The sequence below is a fragment of the Miscanthus floridulus genome, chromosome 1 (genome assembly GCF_019320115.1).
Source record: "Miscanthus floridulus cultivar M001 chromosome 1, ASM1932011v1, whole genome shotgun sequence".
NCBI classification, from domain to species: domain Eukaryota; kingdom Viridiplantae; phylum Streptophyta; class Magnoliopsida; order Poales; family Poaceae; genus Miscanthus; species Miscanthus floridulus.
In genome coordinates, this window is record NC_089580.1 from 165,771,108 (window position 1) to 165,792,044 (window position 20,937).

General features: G+C 49.6%; 1 pseudogene; it reads right to left on the minus strand.

The window, feature by feature from the left end:
* Positions 1–1,609, minus strand: LOC136500865 (mitogen-activated protein kinase kinase kinase 18-like; annotated as a pseudogene).
* Positions 1,610–20,937: the final 19,328 nt, after the last annotated feature.

A 20,937-nucleotide genomic window follows, 5' to 3' on the forward strand; every position in this document is an offset into this window, starting at 1 on the left:
GGCGCTGACGGCTGATCAACCGATCATGGACGGCCACCCAGTCACCCACCCGATCAAAGAAGAACGCATGCAAAACGCAAACGGCATGAAAAGCCCATTGGCTGCTTGATTCGACGCAAATTTGGATTGCATTGAATTGAGTGGACAAAGGGAACAACAGTACAGTACATGGTACTAGCACAGGTACAATAGCCAACGGCGGCCAGCCGAGTCCTACTCCTACCACCCCAAACCCGCATTTATACCGACAGCGGTGACTGTGACAACCAGGACGGCCATGGCCACAGCGGAGCCCGCTGCCGCTGCCGACGACGAGGACGAGGACGTCACGATCACGGCCGTCGGAGAAGGCGGCGGCGCTGGGTACGGGCGCACTTGCGTTGCCGTTTCTTGGCGCCTCGGAACTGGGAGGTGGAGGTGGGGCCCGGGTGTCGGCTGCCCAGGTGGCCCCGGTCCCCCACTCCACTTCTTCCCAGTCCCAGCTAGTCCGCGGCCCATTTGCGGCCAATTCGGCGACCCGCCCCTTGGCGCGCGCCATGACCTCGTGCTTGCTCTCGGTCTCCGCGTCGTCCAGTGCCTCGGAGTCCGAGGAATCCGACGGGGCCCAGTCGAGGACCGCCCGAGGCGACGGAGATGGAGACGGGGACGGGGATGGCCACGGCTCGCTGGCGTCGTCACCAGCGTCCGTGGAAAGGAACGGGTGGCGCAGCAGCTGCTCGCAGCTCCACCGCTGGGCCGCGTCGCGGCGGAGGCACTTGTCGAGGAAATCGCGGCACGCGTCCGACAGGCACGCGGGGATCGCGGGGCGCTTCCCGCCGAACCCGACGAGGAGCAGCAGCTCGCCGACCTCGCTGGCGCCGCCGAGCTCCGACCACGGGCGCTTCCCCGTGAGCAGCTCGAGCGCGGTGCAGCCCAGGGACCAGACGTCCGACGCCGGCGTCGCCGCGCCGCCGCACGCGACCTCCGGAGCCATCCACGCGGGCGTCCCGCGCGGCCCGCGGGGCGTCGTCGCGGCGTTGGAGACCAGCCTCGCCGCGCCGAAGTCAGCGAGCTTCGCGCCGCCGCAGCCTTGGGCGTCGCGGCGGCAGCCGAGGAGCACGTTCCGGCCCTTGACGTCCCCGTGCACGATGTCGGCCTCCTCGTGCAGGTACCGCAGCGCGGCGGCCACGCTCCGCAGGACGCCGCGCGCGCCGCGCTCACCGAGGCCCCCGTGCGTCGCCGCCGCCTCCGCGGCGCTGCCGCCAGGCACCAGCTCCATGTGCAGGTTCCTCGTCGCCCCCGTCGCGCCGTCATCGCCGAGGTACGCCACCACGTGGGGCGAGCTCAGCCGCTTCAGGATCCTTATCTCGCTCTCCAGGCACGCCATGGCCGCCGCCGGCGCGCTCTTCGCGTCCACCGACTTCACGGCGAAGGCGCGCCCCGTGGCCGTGTCCACGGCGAGGTGCACCGTGCCGAAGGCGCCCTTGCCGATGCATTTCCCGCGCAGCCACTCCATGTCCGAGCGTCTTCTTTGAATTGAAATTGGAGCAGAGCCGACGAGTGGGAGGAACAGAGTGGGACAGGGAGAGGTGTGGACGATGAGTGAATTGCGAAAGGAGGAGTGCAAGAAACGGGGGAGTGTGCCGAGGGCGCTTATATAGTGTGGGGTTCCGGCGCCCTGCAATTTGTGTGGGCAGGGATTTCGGCCTGGGCATTTCGTTTTCTTTCCCCCGTTTTTTCTCTCTCTCGTTGGCCTGTCCTTTGCTGGGATATCAACTTGATTCGCATGTTGGGCGGACGGGATATTAAACTCGCCCGAATATTTATGGGATATCATGGGGGAATAGGTCCTGTTTGGTGTCTTAAGGCGCCTAAAATTTCTATCACGAAACTAATTGCATAACTTATGACTAATTTGTGAGACGAATCTTTTAAGTCTAATTAGTCCATGATTTGACAACGTGGTGCTACAGTAAACATATGCTAATGACGAATTAATTAGGTTTAAAAAATTTATCTCGCAAATTAGCCTCCAACTATGTAATTGATTTTTATAATTAATCTATATTTAATGCTCTTTATTAATATCTAAATATTTGATATGATATAAATTTTAGGAACCCTGAATAACCAAACAGCCCCTAAAGCGGCGGGGTCTTGGTTTTCCGCAGGGGGAGAGAAACAGAGAGGACGCTGTGCAACTTGTAATGTTATCTTCGAGGTGCAGCTGCGTTGAGGCCACATGGTCAAAGATATGGGCTGAGTTTGATGGGTTTTCCCCTGGATACATGGATGGATGACATTTACTCGCAAGGCTTCCTCACCGGTTAGGCTCATAGGCCGAGCAACGCTGTCACTATATGACTTTGGTCTAGGGTACTAGCTTCGTGTCTGTGCGTTGCTACGAGATAGTTAATATTTTATACTACTAAAAGTATATGGATCGTACGATAAGATAATAATACTGTAAAATTAAATATCAACATTAAAGTGATATTTAATCCAAAAAGCAAAATTTGTGAAATTAACACAATCACGTAGAGCGCGGCATCGCAGGCTCACAAACCCTTCAACGATTCTCTTATGAATATTTTAGTTGTAGATCGCACGTCTGTCAACGATTCTCATACACACTTGGCTTGCGGCTTATTAAAAAAACATATAAAGTCTATTTCATGATCTTTATCACATGTAGATCTAGTTTGTATAAACCTAACAAAATTAGTTTGTATAACCTAACAAAATTTATTATTATGCATTTTATCCTTTTAAGTTGATTTGATCATTTTTAGAAAATAATAAAAAGCTAATAAACATTTTTATTTGGGTACCCTAAACTTTTCCAAATTGATTCAAACATTTTTTTTCTTTAGTTATGAACCATATTCTCTTTATATTTAGTCCCCACATCTTTTTTTTATCTACAGTATTTAGACTACAGTGATTGAAAATTCTGAAGAAGCGCCACGTTTTTTAAAAGCACTATGTTTGTTTTGAAATGGATAAGAGTGTGTCAAGATCATCACCACCGGTTCTTGAGTGACCTCTTGCTGACCCCGGTTGTACTCCAGCGCTCCATAAAAAAGATCACCACCGCCTTTAAATTAAACAAGGTAGTGTGCCCGTGCGTTGCTATGGGATAACTAATAATTTATATTAAAAACACACGGATCGCACGATAAGATAATAATGCTGTTAAATTAAATACCAACGTTAAAGTGATATTTAATCCAAAAAGCAAAGTTTATGAATTTAACACAATTAAGGAGTGCGCGGCGTCGCAGGCTCATAAACTCTAGAGCTTTCAGAGATTGGGTCAAATCCAACCTAGAGCATTGGAACCCTGCATCTTTTTCTGGACAGGCTTCACTTCGAATGCGTCGGTAGCAATATCAACGATCTCCAGTCGATGGACCAAGTCGTATGAATCCCCATACAATGGCTTAGACATATAGATTTTGTTCTCATTGTACTTGGATACACTTGTTCCACTGAAGCTTTCATTGAAATGTTTAGACACAAACAATGTCTGATCATCGATGTCCCTCACCCTAGACCACTCTGGCGTACGGTCGTGGAGGCTGCACTTGTAGATCGCGCTACTGTAGGTGAAGCTCTATGTCTCGTGGAACGTGCTCATGTAAGGTTGAGATGGCAGAGTAGAGGGGGTGAATGGTCCTTTCTAAAATTAATTGCGTCGGCTAACCAAAACAAGTGCGGAATTAAGACTATCGGTCTAGCCAAGACTACACCCCTCTACCTATGTTCTCTAGCACCTTCTAAAGATACTAATTAAGCAACAAAGGTGCAGAGCTAGCTAGAGCTCACCTAACCAGTTCTAGAAGCAAGGTCACACAAACCTATGCCACTAATATTTTAAGTAACAGGGGAGCTCCTACACATGCTAGTAAGTAAAAGCACAAAGCCACCTAATGCTCACTAACAATGCTCAATAACAAGGCAACCAATGTCAAATTAGAGAGCGTAATTACTTAGCTACACAAACTAAGCAATGTGACTAGCAAGGCCACACAAACCAAATTAGCTACGCAAGGGAGCTACTTCTATGCAACACAAGCAAGAAGGTAACTAGTAAGCTACACAAGCTAACTAATTACAAAAGCAACTACACAAGCACAATGTATGCAAAAGTAATTACAAGCTTGTGTAACAAGGAAGCAAACCAACGGGAAGAACAAGATTGACACAATGATTTTTCTTCTAATGTTCATGTGTTTGCCAACACGCTAGTCCCCATTGTGTCGACCGCTCACTTGGTGGTTCGACGGCTAATTGGCATCACCCGCCAAGCCTGCACGTCGGGCACCGCAAGAACCTACTCTGAAAGTGAGGGTAGCTCAATGACACGCTCAACTAGAGTTGCTCTTCGCGGCTCCCGCGGGGCGAGCACAATGCCCCTCACAAAGCTCTTCTCCGAAGCATCGCACAAGGTTCTTGCGGGCTTTGCCAGAGACCACCACCAAGCCATCTAGGAGGTGGCAACCTCTAAGAGTAACAAGCACCACCGGCTTGCAACTCGATCATCTAGTGCCACTCAATCAACCTCATGATGCAATCGCACTAGAATCGCTCTCTCACACAATCGGATGATCACTATTAAGCATATGTGAGATGGAGGGCTCCCAAGCACTCACAAGCATGGGCACAAAGTCCCCCGAGGTGCTCAACATCAGCCATGGCCGAGACCATCTTCTATTTGTAGCCCCATGGGCTAAACTAGCCATTACCCCTTCACTGGGTGTTTTTCGGGTTGATCGGACGCTCCGGTCAGATCGACCGGACGTATGACCTCAGCGTCCGATCGCCTGATGCTTGCCACGTGTCATCAGCTTCAAATGCTGTTCACCCTATCTCAATGGTCAAGTGGTTACCGGATGCAGCTACTCAAGTGACCAGATGCAGCAACCCTAGTGTTCGGTCGTTTCTAGTAAGGTACCAGTCGCGACCGGACGCGTCCGGTCCTTCTCCAACTTTTCTTCGTCGTCTACGTCACCGTATGTCAGCCTGACCAGACGTACCCTGCCAGCGTCTGATCACTTTCAACGCCAGCGTCTGACCGAAGACCGATGCCAGTGCGCGCTCTACTACCACTAACCAGACGCAGGACCCCAGCGTCCGATCACTACGTGACTAGTGTTCGGTGCACTCTCTGAGACCCTGTCTTTTCTGTATAGGGCGCCGATGGAGTTTCAAATCCTTCTCACCTCCGTTCCATCGCCAAGTTAATCCACATCAACTCCAACTTCATCTCCTTTATAAATGTGCCAACACCACTAAGTGTACACCACTATGTCTATGTGTGTTAGCATTTTTATAATCATTTTTCAAAGGATTAGCCACTTAACTTGCCATGCCACTCAATCCTAGCGATGATGCAAAGTTAGATCACTCGAGTGGCACTAGATGATCGATATGCAAACAAGTTTGCCCCTCTTGATAGTACGACCATCTATCCTAAACCCGATCACAAACTTCTCTACACACCTATGACCAGTGAAATGAAATACCCTAGGTTATACCTTTGCCTTGCGCATTCCATTCCATCTCCTCCAATGTTGACGCAACATATGCACCAACATGATCAACAATGATATGATCTACTTCATATCATCACGTGATCATATTGGTTCATCGATCTTGACTTTACTTGCTTTTCACCATTGCCTTCGTCCATCGACGCCAAGTCTTGCTCAAGCTTTACCACCACGTGGTCCATCGCTCCAAAGCCTCCGACTTGTCCTTCACGCTTGCAACCGGTCCATCAAGCCAAGTCTTATCTTGATCTTCTTCACCTTGATCACATGACTCAATGTCATATCTCATGTGCAATAAGCTCCTTCATCATCACATGTGTGAGCTTTGCAACATCTCCAAGCTATTTTCACCTTCATGGCATATGTTGCTCACACACATATACCTGTGGACTAATCACATGTGTATCTCATATAAACACAATTAGTCCACCTAGGTTGTCACTAAATTACCAAAACCACACAAGGACCTTTCAGCTCACCATGGCACCCACAATGTGTAGCTCACCGTTTGATTCTAGGTAGCTACGGTGGTAGAGCCCCGCAGGTGGCAACAACGATGGTAGCAGCATCGCGGTTGAAGTAGCATCGGCAGCGTTGCTGCTATAGAAGGAGATTTCTCCAGTGCAGTTGATCGCCAAAAACTTGTCTTGGCAGTGGACGATGGACCCCATGGAGAACTCCAGTTTGGTGTCGAGCAGTGTCCATGCGCTGTTGACTCCAACCCAACAGAACGCGACCTCCGTGGAGCACCCAAGCATAGCCATGGCCACGCACTCGTAGCCGGCGGCGTCAGGCGGCGCCGAGAGCATGATCTCACGAAAGAACACGTCTCTCATGTCTTCTAGCTTGATGGCTCTACCTGCGGCATCTGCGTCCCCGTAGTCACTGGTGGGATGGAGGACCCACCGACCGTGGACCCTAGACATGTGTTTCGACGAGGACGTTGCTGTGACGTGTTCGCCTATTGGTGGGAGCTCAACACGAGGGGCACGGGCACCGCGAATGGATTCAGCAGCGTCACGGATGCCGCCTCGTCCATGAGCGCTAGCCACCCTCACGAGGAGCCGCACGCCACATTGCCGCGCACGTCGGGCAGCGTCTTGGACAGGACCTTCTCTGGGACGTAGTAGAAGCCAACGTGGTCCGAGTCGAGGTTGAACGGAAGCAGCAGGAGCGGTCCGAAGGTCACAAACAGGACGGCGGCGTGCCATGGGGAGCAAGCAGATCAAAAGGACGCCACGTCGTGGCCTGATGCGAGACGCTGCCTGATGGACTTGAGGAGATCCTCTAGCAGGCCGAATCTCTAGTCAGGGAGAGGTAGGGACCTTCACTTGGGATTGGGAGGCTGAGCCATGGAAGACAGATGACATCAACTATAGTTCACGCAAGAAACAACAAGCAAGGGCAATGGAACACGTGAGCGTAAAACCAAATGAAAGGAGGAAAAAGTTGTCCCTTTTACAAATGCAAAGAGGGGAAGTAATTAAATGTAGGCAAATTTTGCAAGGTTCTCAAAAATGCAAAGAGATTCCTTTTGTCTTAATTCTCTTTCTTTCTGTGTTAATTCTCTTTCTTTTTGCTCGTTGCCATGTATACTGGTGCATGCAAACATGCAATGTGTATACGGATAGCATAATAATTTTCTACTTCCTAATTTGTCATGATTCCTCTATCACATGACAGGCAATATTCAATCAAGGAGATGTCGAGGGATCGCAGGTGTGGGCAGACGGATGAACCAAAACAAATGTCACGCTAAAAAATATTCACACTTTGTTCTGTTTAGTTGTAGGAGATAAAGCTTCTTGTACCTTCCAAATACCCTTTTCTCTCTCTTTTCTCTCTCTACCTTATCACCAACGCACACAGAACCGCACACGCGTATCAGCCTCGCACCTCCTGTTCTCGCACATGGCGTGGAAACGCCATCGTCGCGGCCACCCTTGCCTGCCCTCCTAGGCGCCTCCGTGCATGTCCCGGCAGTGGCAGCCGCGGCCGTGCGCGACCCCCGGCTGCTCCTTCGTGATCACCGGCGATGGCCGCGGCCGCTCGTGACTTCCGACGGCTCCTTATCCATGACCGGTAGCCACAGACGCATCTGTATGTATCCGTCTTCCCAACAGCGACACCTCTGCGTCCGCACCTACTCGCAACCCTGCCAAACATAGTGGAGGCGTTGCTCGGACATAGCGGGCTCATCGAGCCATCGGGCCTGCCCACCGCGCGGGGAGTGCAAGGTCGAGTTTAGCTGCAGCAACGGATACGGAGAGCGTTCTGAGCCATGGCCAAAGCTAGCTTTCGAGCAGGTGCTGACCGGTCGCCACACCACCGCATGGAACGCCACCGCTGCCGCCGGCCTTCTTCCCTTCCTGGCCAACCTTCTCTGCCTCAGTTACGCCGTCTTCGACTAAGCGTCGACCGGATCTGGCCTGCCTGCACCACACCCACATGCCGCATGCCGCTCTGAGTTCACCTTCCCTCCCCTCTGTGTCCGACATAGATCCACAAGTACGCTGCGCCGCCGTACGCACACGCCGGCGTCGTGCCGCTCCAAGTTCGGCTCGGCTTTTCCTCCCTTCGTGTCCAACGCAGCGCCGCCTGCACCCACACGTCGCGCACTGCTTCAAGTTCAGTTTGTGCTTCCCTCCCTCTGTGCCCGACGCAGCGCCGCCAAATTCCCTCCGCACAGCCACGTTTTCCATGGCAACAAGTTTGAATGAAAATCAGAATTGAAAACAAAATCAGCTCAGATCGCTACCGACGTCACGCGTTGGTCGCACGCCTCGGCGGCCTTCCCTTCCATCCTGACATCCACGTAGGCAGCGACGAGGGTGCTGATGCTAGTGGGTGTAGCCCCCACGAGGGACATGGAGCCAAGCGCGGCGTCCGTGGTGTCTCTGAGCATAGAGACGACGGCGGTGAGGCGCGCATCGGGGAGCGGGGACCAGGTCGGGTCCGTCTGTGGAGCGGGCGGTGAGCACGTGCGCGAGCAAGGCCGCGAGGGCGGGGTGGAAGACCAGGCTCGGTCTTTGTTTCGCACGAAGGGAAGCGAGGGCGAGCGATGATTCGTTTCACACGCTATCAACGATTCTCTTATCAATATTTTAGTTGTAGAGATGTATGGTATTGGTTGATTAAGTTCACCGCAATTATTTTCTTTGACGGTCACCAACTATGACTGGCAGTAACAGTGCGCAACATATCGAACTGATTTATACACGTATGTTTTTTTCTCCAAAGATGATTACTCTTTGTCCCATAGAAAGTGTCATCCTCACTTCCTGGAAAGTCAGACATTTTAAAATTTAACCAACTACGTATAAGAAAATATTAATATTTTTAGCACATAATTAGTATCATTAGATAAACTGTTAAATATATTCTTATAATAAATTTATTTAGAGATATAAATGTTGTTGATATTTTCTATAAACTTAGTCAAACAAAAAAATGACCAACACAAATACCGTAACAACTCTTTTTATGGAACGGAGAGAGTATTTTTCACGCACCTCGTATCCTTCGTTTGCATAAATCTTGATGATTTGGTCGAAAATCGAGGAGACCTTTGGTTCTCAGGGTAAGATTACTTTACCTTATTGTCGGTGCAGAAAGTGACCAACACGTAAATATTTGTAGTTTTGCCGTATGTTATGATCGGATGTGGCCTAGCACTCAATGGCACAAGGTTTATACTGGTTTAGGCAACGTGCCATATGTCCAGTTTGAGTCGGTCGGTGACTTTATTCTTGAGCCCAGGTGCTCGAAGTTTGCTGTGGGGTTACAAACGATAGGGAGAAAGATGGGGGTGTAAGAGGTCCGGTCGGACTCCAGACTGAAGGGCCGAGAGTGACGGGAGCTCCTACATGCGCTAAGTATTCGAGCATGTGCTCTGTATAGCTTTAGAGCGTCTAAAGCTAGCAGAGGGTGAATCGATCATTGGTTGTTCGAATCGTTCGAGTCCCTGGAGTTGTGTGTGTCCGATGTCGTATTGGGAGAGAGCGCATCCCCTTTTATGGATGAAGGGGACGGCCTTACAAGAAAGAGAGAGAGTACGTCTACTAAGTCTTGTTGCCCACGCCGTCGGGTACAAGATGATTGTAGGCGCCCACAACACAGTTTTGTGCCAAACGCGTGTGGGAGGTTTTACCGCATTCACCATGTATGGCACATGACGGCGCCCACAACACTATTGATACCCAGAGGCATGTGGAGGGTTTTACCGTGTTCTCCTGGTATGGGAATTGATGGCGCCCATAACACTGTAGGGCAAAACGTCGACGCCCACAACACTGCTTGGGTTCGGACATGCCTGGAAGGTTGCAGGGCATCTTTCTGACATGTCTTGTCGGTACTATCATGCAGGTGTACAAGGTATGGTCCTTGGTTTTGTGGTTGACTTGAACGCCCTGCCTTACTTGCTCCGTCCATTTCCTGGGTCCTCACCGAGCGGGCGTCCCCAATCGGTTGGTCCCAGTCAGCTCCGATTGCGCCAGTCGGAGAAGAGCTGTAAGCAAAGGTTCGGTGCATCCCCGGTCGGAGACGTGGGTCGGAGTCTGAAGCGGCGTCGGCCAGGCCTTCCAGTCGGAGAAGCGGGTCGGAGTCAGAAGCGAGTGTCGTTCCTCCTTGGCGTCGGCCAGGTATTTGGGTCGGCCTAGGAGCTGCGCGTCGTTCGCAACGACGTCTGTTGGGCCGAGCTTTTGCTGGGAAGCAGGTCCATAAGGGACCCCGGGTTTATGAACCCGACACTTACCATCATAGGTTCCAAGAAACTTGCTGAGCTCGGAGAGATATTCTGGTTCACCATTTGGTAGCAAGGTGAAAGGCCGGTAATTCTTGCTAGCACAAAAAACGAGAAAAGATAGCCAAATATCCAAACACAGCGACAACATTAAATCCTTACTCGACAATGGTATACAAGATTTTTGTGAGGAAACAAACGCCCCCCTGAAGAACCAGGTAATGGCAAATGGTAGTATAGAGGGTATGGGTTTTGAGGTTTTAGGCTAGTGGGGCTTAATGTGGGCTACCAACATTAGAAAAAAGGTGACGGGGGTGGTTGGATTGGTAGAGGAGGTGGCCATTGGGCGAAACGCTAGATGGCCTCCATCGACCACCGGTGGCAAAGGATGGCAATTAGATGGGGCCATCAACAGAAAGTCACAAAATGGAGTAGTTAGAAGAAGGACGGTAAACTTGCGATAAAGTTTTTGCCGTCCTTTAAAAAAAGTGAAGAAGGACAGTGACAGGATCACGACAAAGATGAAAACAAGGGAGACAGGGAGTAGAAGGTCGAGGAGTGTGTTATCGGTAGTGATACGTGGAGGGACAACACTGGTGATGATAGCATAGTGGCTAGCAGTAGGAACAGTTTGTTACCCACGCGATTACCACGTTAACTCTGAAGCAAAAAATTTGACGTCGGGGCACCGTATATCTGGTAGAGGCGGAGAAAGGATTTATGTCTGGTTCATTTGGTGTCAGCGCCAACCGAAGGTACAGAAAGCGGAGATCTTCTAAGAATCTCGTCATGTCCTCGTAAGCACACCAGCACGTCTACCCGCACCAAAATATATGAGATGGATTCCGCGCCTGCGCTAGCATCCAAAACACCAGTGGATCTTTGCTGCCCCAAAAAATATTTTATTTCTGTGATGCGTCCATATCACTATCATCATTTATCTAGTAGAGGATAAAATTATTGTTGCCAGAGCGTGGCGAATCACACCACCACACCAAAGTGCCGATTTCCGCTCCTCATCTCATCTGGGCCTCGTCGTCCCGTACACCCGTGCCGCCAATGTGGCGGGGTGGGGCCCGCGTACCGCGATGACATGGCAGGGGCCACTCGTGGCGCAGGTGGTTCGCCCGGCCGCGAGCCAAAAAAGAACAGGCAGGGAAAGAAAGGGAGAAATTGGAAAAGGAGGACCGCCGGCAAAGTAGTGGCCTGCGGCGGTACGAGAGCGAGGTGTGAGGCTCGGACCGGCGCGGCATTTATCGCCATCCGGCGCCCTTGCGGGCACACTGGTACGGCGGACGGCACGGGCGCCGCAGCGGTGGGCGGACGACGTGCGCGCTGCCGAGCCACACAGGCAAACGCGGAGGCGAACGAACCGCGGAACCCCGCGGCCCGCTCGGCCGCTCCTCAACGAACGTAGGCGCCGGTCGCCGTCACTAAACAACGTGTGGCCCTCGCCTGGGAAACGTGCGCGACTCGCATCGCAGGTCGCGGGCTCTTTTCCCTTTTGCATGTTTGTTTGGACGAGCGACGCCCACTGCCACCGGCCCGTGCGTGCCCCCGCCCCCCGAGGTTGTTCGATTCGACGGCGATGGTGGCACGTCCAGTCTCGTCGCTCATGGGCACCGTTTAGTTCGGCCGGAACTTTGCATTTACACAGTGTCTGATGTGATGGCAAACACTGTAGCACTGCGCTTGTGTCTATGAGTTGTTGTCTAAACATTGACTAATTAGACTCAAAAGATTCGTCTCGTAAAGTTCAACCAAATTGTGTAATTGGTTTTTGATTTCATCTACATTTAGTACTCTATACATGTATCACAAGTTTGATATGACGGAGAATCTTCTTTTTTATAGTGCCAAAGTTTGGGGAACTAAAGGGCATGAATGAAATCGCCAATGTGCGTGGGTAGGCAGTAGCATCAGCAGTTCTCCAATCATGCGGTTGTAAAGCATACACACGCACCTAACGGAAATTCACGTTTGCAAAAAAAAAAAAAAAAAAAAAAAAAAACTCAGCTGAGTACGGACACTGGCCATCGTTGGTGGAGTAGCAACGTCCCACGAACCGAACAAATAATTCACACGGTTGTCGGTAACAATGATTGGAAGGAACATAATTCGACGACCTCTGTGTGTCAATCTGAGGGACACGCAGTTCACTCGATCCATTTGTAAAGTGGGCACACCGATCCCGCGCAAGCTTACATTAGATTACATGGACTCCTTGCGCCGATCCTAGCGTTGGTGTGCACACACACATTGGCACGATATATGACGGGGCATGTGCCCAAGCCCAACATGAGGCCGGCGTTGGTGCATCGTATCGCATATATATCTACGGATCTCGAAGATTCGGGCCGTGCTATGCATGCAACGGTTCAAGTTATTACAGGGCATATCCAATTCCAGCCGATGGACACAAACACCGTTGGCTAAATAAAGATGCCTAGAGGGATCGGGAGGCATTCATTCGCGGCTGGTGGTATCTTTTTTCCGCTAGTTGCAGGGTTAGTTGATGCGTGAGACCAACCACCCTCCCCATGCTGGCCGTGTGCGTGGGATAAGATCCGCGCTTGATTCTTGTTGTATGGTGGTACGTGCTGGCGTCAAGCAAAAGCAGCACTAGAGGCCGATCGCCCAAGATTCAATCCAGGCCGGGTTCCCCATTCGTGCCGCTTGCAACATGAGGGAAGCTACGATAACCGGAGGAGGAGGCCTGTTACAGTCACTTGGTCTCTCGCTCATTCAACTTTGACGTCCTTGTACGCCATCGCGAGACCTATTGCTCAAGCTTGTCAGGCTAGATACCGTCCTAATTTGGGGGTGTGCTTCCTGATAACGTAATCAACTCCTCCATCTTGCTAGAATCTGGGAAAAGGCGGCCCCACAAGTTGCGAGAAGACTTCCCTGGTCAAAATCCTTTTCGGCATCGCTTTCTGGAGGAGCTGCCGGAGCCGCAAACAGGCGCTTAATTAACTGGGCTAACCCAGGGCAGCCACAGCTGTTTTGATTAAACAAACAGCCCTTGTGTCCGGGCAAGTGAAACGCATGGGATGCACCCACCCACTACCCCGCGCGGCCCAGATTCTCAGCACGATCGATCGATCGATCCCAACCCATGGCAGCCAGGATACGGTGATCTGGACAAGGCAAAACGACCGGGAAGAGCAGGCTGACTGCATGACGACTAGTCCTTCCCACGACGGAGACACACACGGTCAAGTCAAAAATCCTTCCCGGGGAGTCGGCACGACGCGAACATCATCCACCACACCCCGCACGCATGCGCCGACCGCTGGGGTTGTTCCTGCCGGCACGGTGCCGCAGCCGACGGACGGGCCAAGAGGCCAGAAGCATGAGAACGCGCGGGGTTTGTCCCCGTGAAACGCGAAAAACGTTGCGCGCACGGCCGGGGCGCCGGGCGGACGGACCCCGCACGGCGTCGGCGTGAGCGAGGCGAATGGATGGACGTGCGTGGACCAGGCAGCGTGAGCAAGCGACGCCGCGGCCTGTGGCTGGAACCGAATGGACTGGATGGATGCATGAGCCGCCCCCGCCCCAGGATTGTCGCGGCGGGGTGTCATGGGATTGCGCGACACCGGCGGGCAGCGCAACGTGTGGTGGGGGAGGCCAGTCTCGACTAGGCGCGCCCGGCGGCCCGACACCACGGGGCCCAGGTGTCGGCAGCGCGGCCGAAGCCCCGAGAGAACCTCCGGGCGCGGCGGTGTCGCGATATCACGAGGTCTTGCATGCATCCCCTCTCGGGGTGATAGGTTGCCCGAACCAGGACGTTCGAGAGCATCTGCATCCCTCCGTGCATTTGCGTCGTGTTTGGTTGTCTTCGTACTTTTTGCTTGTATCTTTTCATTCGTTTGCCCTTCTCCATCCCGTACGTCTTCGTCTTCTACATTTCTCCTTCCCTCATGGTGCAGGATGACTTGATTCACCCAGAATGCAGGGACTCATGCGTCAGACACCAAAAAAACTGATGCATGCATGCAACCAAACATAATCTCGTATCGTACTAGAGCAACAGCAAAGACAACCAAACACGACCACTTATACCAGCTCAACCTAGCTTCTTTGGTCCTACATAGGCTGACCATCGTGGCTCAAGGCTTAGTTTACAACCAATCACGCCCTCTGTGGTGCAGTTGCCCACCCTGCCAGTGGCCCGGCCGGCCTTTTGGCTCACCGCCCAGTGGTTGTCCTGCCAGTTCTGCCGCCGGCGCGACGGCGCTGAGCTAACTGACCGACGCCGAGACGGCATGCGCGGCCGGGGGCCGCAACGGCGCGCGCCGTGGCGAATCGGGGCGTCACGCGCGGACCACGAAACCAGGTTGCTTCGGTGGATGGAGCACCTGATTTTTATTAGTGACTCCCCTACACTACACACATCGACTTAGCGTATGAAAAAGGTACGTAGATGCATTGCTGCCATCACGTGGGGAGCTCAAAATCAAGCTGAAAGCAAGGTCCCTCTCAGGCCGAGTTTGGGGCCTTGGCGCGGCTGGCTCTCCACTCCACCCATGCTCTGATAACGATGCGCAAACTGTCACCATCGGCGCCGCACAAAAATACACTTGCTTGTCGATTACTTTACCGAGTGACTTGTTCATTTCTTCCACTCGGCAGTAAGGTCACATGGCCGCACAGTTTTACCAAAGGGCTGTGACCACCGGTCCGCAACGCTTCAAAAATGAGATGCCGACTTACACTTACGGTTATCTGTCAGCTCAGCGAGCTCCGACACTGTTGAACAATCTTTGGTGTGTTTATACGAACTGATCCTGATGTCGCGAACATCTGGGATTGGGAACACAGATGCACGCTCGAAGCAGGGTGTGCGGATTGCAGAAGCATGTAGGTCCAGAACACCTCGGCGCACGCAAGTTGGCACTTCTGCTGGACGCAGCAGGGTCCGTGATCCGTGAACCCTGTGACGGCCGACCTTTTTTGCGGGAGGGGCTGCGCATAGGCTGGCGGCCAAAAAGGCCCGGGTGGGGGCAACTTGGCAAACCAATCGAACAGGGCTGTTGGGGAGGTGCAGGGTGAGATGCACGCACCGGCCGGGCGGTCGGCCAGCCGCAAAGGCCCCGGTCCCGCGCTGCTTCCTGCCTGCCTCTCGCGCCTTCACGCATCATCTCAGCCCGCAACCATCGTGTTTTTATTTTTATTAGTAGCCGTCCGTGGCATCTGAGTCGTCGCTTTGCCCGATAAATCAATCACACAGGTCATGTCAAACATTTCGATGCAGCAATTAGGCTACGCTTGTGACACTGGGTCCCGGGAACATGCTAGTATTGGTGTACGAAGATTTTTTTTTTGGTCGCTTTTCTTTCTTTCTTGTTCCTTTTTTTTCCCGATCGAGATCCTCCAGCTCGCAATGGATTGCTCATCGGTCAGTATGGTATAGCATCCGACGACGTATTACGCCATGCCTGAATGAGCTCCATCGTTTCGTTGGTATTTTAAAAGCCCCAGGTCGGCCGGCCTTTTGTGACGGTGACTGTCACGGTCAGACTAAAGATATTTCTGCGCGCCATGGTATGAATTGCGGATAGAGATGATGCCGGGTCGGCCATGTTGTGATGCTGTACGCGCATCAACTTGATCGTTTTTAAGTAGTAGTAGTCTGATGATAGCACAGTTCGCACATCTATGTACTCGTCGACTATAATGAGGGGTCGAAAGCCTGCAATCGAAAAAAGAAAGGGAAAGCAGGGTGACGCAGTCGCAGCTCTTTCTCCAACGCACTACGTAACGGGGAAAAAAAACGAACATCAGCGGAATGCCTGAATGCGTTGGGTTCACGGAGCATCCGGTACACCGGCCAACTAATCAGAAGTTGGTTTTCAGTTATCATGGTCGGTGCTCGCCATGTTGCATATTGGCTCCGTTCGCCGATCTTAAACCTGGCTGAAAACACTATTCCAACTGAATTGTTGTGAGAAAAAATATTGTTTCGTCTGAAAAAAGAAGCTGAACAAGCCGAATAGGGCCATTCAGTGAACTCGCTGTTTATCTGTTCCCGATCACTTAGTTCTGCTTTTTCTAGATACATAATAAAAATTATGTAACTAGATATCGTGAAAGTGTGAAACGGAGGAAGTATTAGAATAACAAGTGCGAGGGTTGTTTCCAAAGTCAACCATGGGGATAGATATAAGTAGAACTGTAGCAGCAGTATTTCAACCACTCAAGTAAAAGGAGGGTCAGAAATCACAGTTTCGTTTCATGGTCTTATAGTAGACACAACTATTATAATATTTAAATGCAACCCACGAGATAACCCACGAGATTGAGCGTTGTTAGATGACATGAAACCATCTTGCCCCAAAATGTCAATTTCAATAGGTTTCATAGTTTCTCAAAACACAGCGTACTCACTCCAAGTTCCTAAAAAGAAGTCGTTTTCAATATTGACACGGCCTCCAAAGTATAACTTTGACTTCTTATTTTATAAAAATATTTATTAAGAATGATATATGTATATTTTTATTAAAGTATTTTTCAAGACAAATCTACTAACTTAAGAGTTATTTATGATTTATATTTCCAATGTTTGACCTAAACCTTATCCTTAGCGACTTCTTTTAGAAACCTAGAGTAACTAGTTTCATCTAGATAAAAGCTATCAAATCTATCTCTTAGTTTCTTTTCTATGCCACCGTTTTTATGAACATGTCACCAATATTATCTATGTGACATTTTACTTAGGCCTTATTTGGATGACCATGTATCCACCCCAATCTATGTATGTTGAAATGGTTTGGCATGTGATTTGAATTAGTAAATTCCATATCAAGCCATCCGAACACACGTAGATTGAGGCGGATACATGGACATCTAAACAAGGCCTTAATAAGATTAAAACCCCTATAAAACATTCTTATAAGTATGACCTAATAAGAAACGCCGAAGATGAGTTCTTAGGACCTGAGTGCAAGTTGAACGATCCTTTATTTTCGCCGTCGCACATTTTGAACTTTGTAATTAAGTATTTAACCTAGCCTGATTACAACATCAGCTTTAAGTAACACACACGTGGAAACTTACTCGACAAGTTCGTTGTATTGTGCAACTGTGGAACACCAGATTGAAAAGAATACGTCTACCTCAGACTTACAAGGATGGGTTTCCGCGTGCGAGGTGCCTAGGTAGTTCATTTGTCTTGATGACAAATAGATTAGGATTGATTTGTTCATTGGTTCATCTCAAAACAAGTCAATATAAAAAAAAAACATTTGCCCTAGTTCTCTGCCGCACTGTTAGTTGTTACGCCACTGTAGATTAAGGTAGTGGCCGAGTCACTTTTACCACGCGACCAATGAGCGTGTTCGTCTTTCCATTTCCAGTGCTGACACACCCTGGTGCTTTTTTACCGTGTAAAGTTTGCATCTGACGTACACTGCACCCTTTTTCCTAACAAAGCAATGAGGATTGAAGCAGCTTCAGACGAACGACTGTTCTTTTTTATACCGGTGGATGTTTGATGCTAATTAGGAGTATTAAATATAGATTAATTATAAAACTAATTGCATTAAAAGAGATTAATTTGCGAGACGAATCTATTAAACCTAATTACTCCATGATTTTGACACGGCCTATTCGCTGGTTAGTTTCTGGGCTGGCTGGTGCTGGTTTATTGTGGGAGGAAAACACTGTTGGCTGACTGGTTTGAGAACCAACAAGCGAACAGGGCGATTATGGTGCTATAGTAAAGAGGTGCTGCTGATGAATTAATAGGCTTAATAAATCAGTCACACGAATTAATCACGACTTATGTAATTAGTTTTTATAATTACCTTATGTTTAGTCCTCTTAATTGATATCTAAACATTAAAGACTAAACTTTAGTCCATAGATCTACACACTTCTTACACCGCGTTCGCCTGGTACCTTCAGGCACTGTAGCTCAGATGGTTGTGGATGTTTAAATAGTATTCTGTAAGAGAAAATAAGCTAAAACAATCCGAGACCGGAACAGCCGAACGCATAGTTAGTCATCAACTCAGAAAAACTAGCCTACTCAAATGCATTACCAGAAATAGGTCCCTAGCCGTCTATGCAAACTGTTCACATGAGATTCGTAACTGTGCCAAGAAGACAAGATATTTTTTTTTAGATAAAGGAATTTAATTCCAGCCACTGCAAGAGTTTTGCACTAACCATTCATATTACATCGTTTCAGCCACCAGCTGATGTAGAAAAGCTCACCAAAAGCGTCAAAAGTATGGGAGACTGCATCAATAAATTAAACTCTAAGCCTACTAGAAAGCAACCATTCATTCTTGGTGAAAATTTCCACTGCTGTAATCTCCATCACTCGGTATGTCCTTTTCAAATTTGGTTGGTCAGCCTTCTTTTGAAGTGTGGATCAGCATCTAGTGAGTCGCCCTGAAAATAACCTGTAAATAGAAGTAAAATATTTTTTTGTCAAATATTACATCATTTCTGGTCAACCATATAGACCAAAATATTACGCTTGCTTCTACTTGAATTTGAGGTCGCAACTTTGAGTCTACGTGTTGTAACCATGTTTGGAAAAAAAAAACTAGTCATATCTCTTGGTGGTTGTAAACCAAAGGCTATGTGAGCAATCCTCTAAATAAAGCGTGCTATATGACACTCAAAAAATAAATGTTGGATGGTTTCTCTGTTGTTACAAAAACAACACTTTTTATCACCCTTCCAATTTCGTTTTAAGGTAATAGCCTTGAAATGGCATCTGCCTGACTGTTGCTGCAGCATAGAGGCTGTTGCTGAAATCTCTCACAGAGTGCTACCGAACAGGCATGAAATGGCACGCAAATTAATCGTGCACTATACACCAATTAATCGTGTAACTAGCATATGTTTTGAGACGCGCGTATCGACTGTCCAATGGGAATGACTCCCCCCTGTTTTCCATCTGCCTCGACCTAGAGTCCTAGACTGTCGATTTCATAGCCAGCATGCAGTGCGTGGTCGCTGTGCAACCACATGTGTGTCTGTGAGGGAGGGCCAACCTCTCGTTGCAAGCTAAGGCCTCGTTTAGATGCTAAAAAAATTTCAAACCGATGAATAGTACCACTTTCGTCTTATTTGACAAATATTGTCTAATCGTGAACCAACTAGGCTCAAAAGATTCATCTCGTAATTTCCAACTAAACTGTGTAATTAGTTTTTTTTTACCTACATTTAATACTCCATACAAGCGGCTAAAAATTGATGTAATAGAGAGAAAGTGAAAAAACTTGGAATTTTGGTGGCGTCTAAACAAGGCCTAAAGAGTAAAGAAGCACAAGTTGAGATGCTACGCCTACGGTGGCCACGAAAAAGGCGCCCGCACATCCATGCATCTACTCAGCTCGCTTGGAAGCGTATGGGCGTATGGCGCTGACGAGAACAGCAGCGTAGAGGCTGCTCCAGATAGGCAGCAAGATCCTTCCTCTACCTTGTGTGTGCTGCCAGAGCACTGGTCCCTACGTTTTTTTTAACAAATTTTGGCACGAGCTCGGCTCGCCCATAGTCTCTCATACGACCTGCAAAACCTGGCGCTACTCACCATCACATTGCAAAAACCTGGCGATGATGACCCGTCCAGAACACAACAATTTCACGTGAAACATCGCGAGACGCACGCAGTGTCACGCAGAGAGAACATGTGAACCCGTCCTGTTCCAAACGTGCTGCGATCACGCGGACGCAATGACCGGCGAGAAAAAGGGACGTGCACACATGGGCGGAGGGGCGTCTCAGAAACGGAATTGCATGGAGACAGCAACCGCCGGCAGGAAAGCGGCCAGCGGCCAGCGGCCCGGCGACCGCGGGCCGTGGAGTGGCCTTTTCGGTGGGTGCAGTGTTTGTGGCGACGAAGGCGGATGCTCGGTTGATCGTAGGAGAACCGGATCCTCGGAGCTTTTCGTCAGAGTACGCAGGTAAAAGAAGGCCATTGCGTCGCAGGCTCAAAGCTCGGAATTGGATGCCCTGGCCCTGCGGTAACTTTTAAGCTTGTCTTTTCATCCCTAATTTGTTCTTAGAGAAAAACACTGTTTCTTCACTTAGAAAGTACGGCTTGTAACATAAACGAACAGCTGCTGCAAGCGGCCTTGCCGCAACGCTGCCCACGCCGTGCACGAATGCAAAATGTTGCCGACAGCATCTTGTCTCGGATTTGGAGGTCAGTCAGTGCTCCCCTGTCCCTCCCAAGTAAGATCATGAGCAGGTTTTAGATCTGGTTACCTGTACCTTTTAACATGGCGCTACATATCAACTACAAGTCTACAACAACGAATGAACTAATGCCGTCAATCTACACTTAAAACTGGAAGGTTTAGCCCCTTTGGATTGCAGGAAAATTTTGCTGAATCTTGTGCTTTTTCTGTGAAACTGAACCAAATTCTATAAAACTATTGCACGAATGGAAGAAAAAAAATTCTTGAATCGTGAGTTTTTTTTTTGTGATTTCAATCGAATCATACAAAATCACTACATGATTCCTTTGAAAATCCTTCCAAAGGGCCGTATTCATCTACAGCCTGGAGCCTTTTTTTTATTCTCTTGATTGAAAAAGAGGTAGCTACTGGATTTTTTTTTTGCACAACTAGCAGGACGAACAGTGTACCAGAAAGGCCATCCTTCGAATTTGGTCATGGTCTGCACTATCACTTCTGGCCC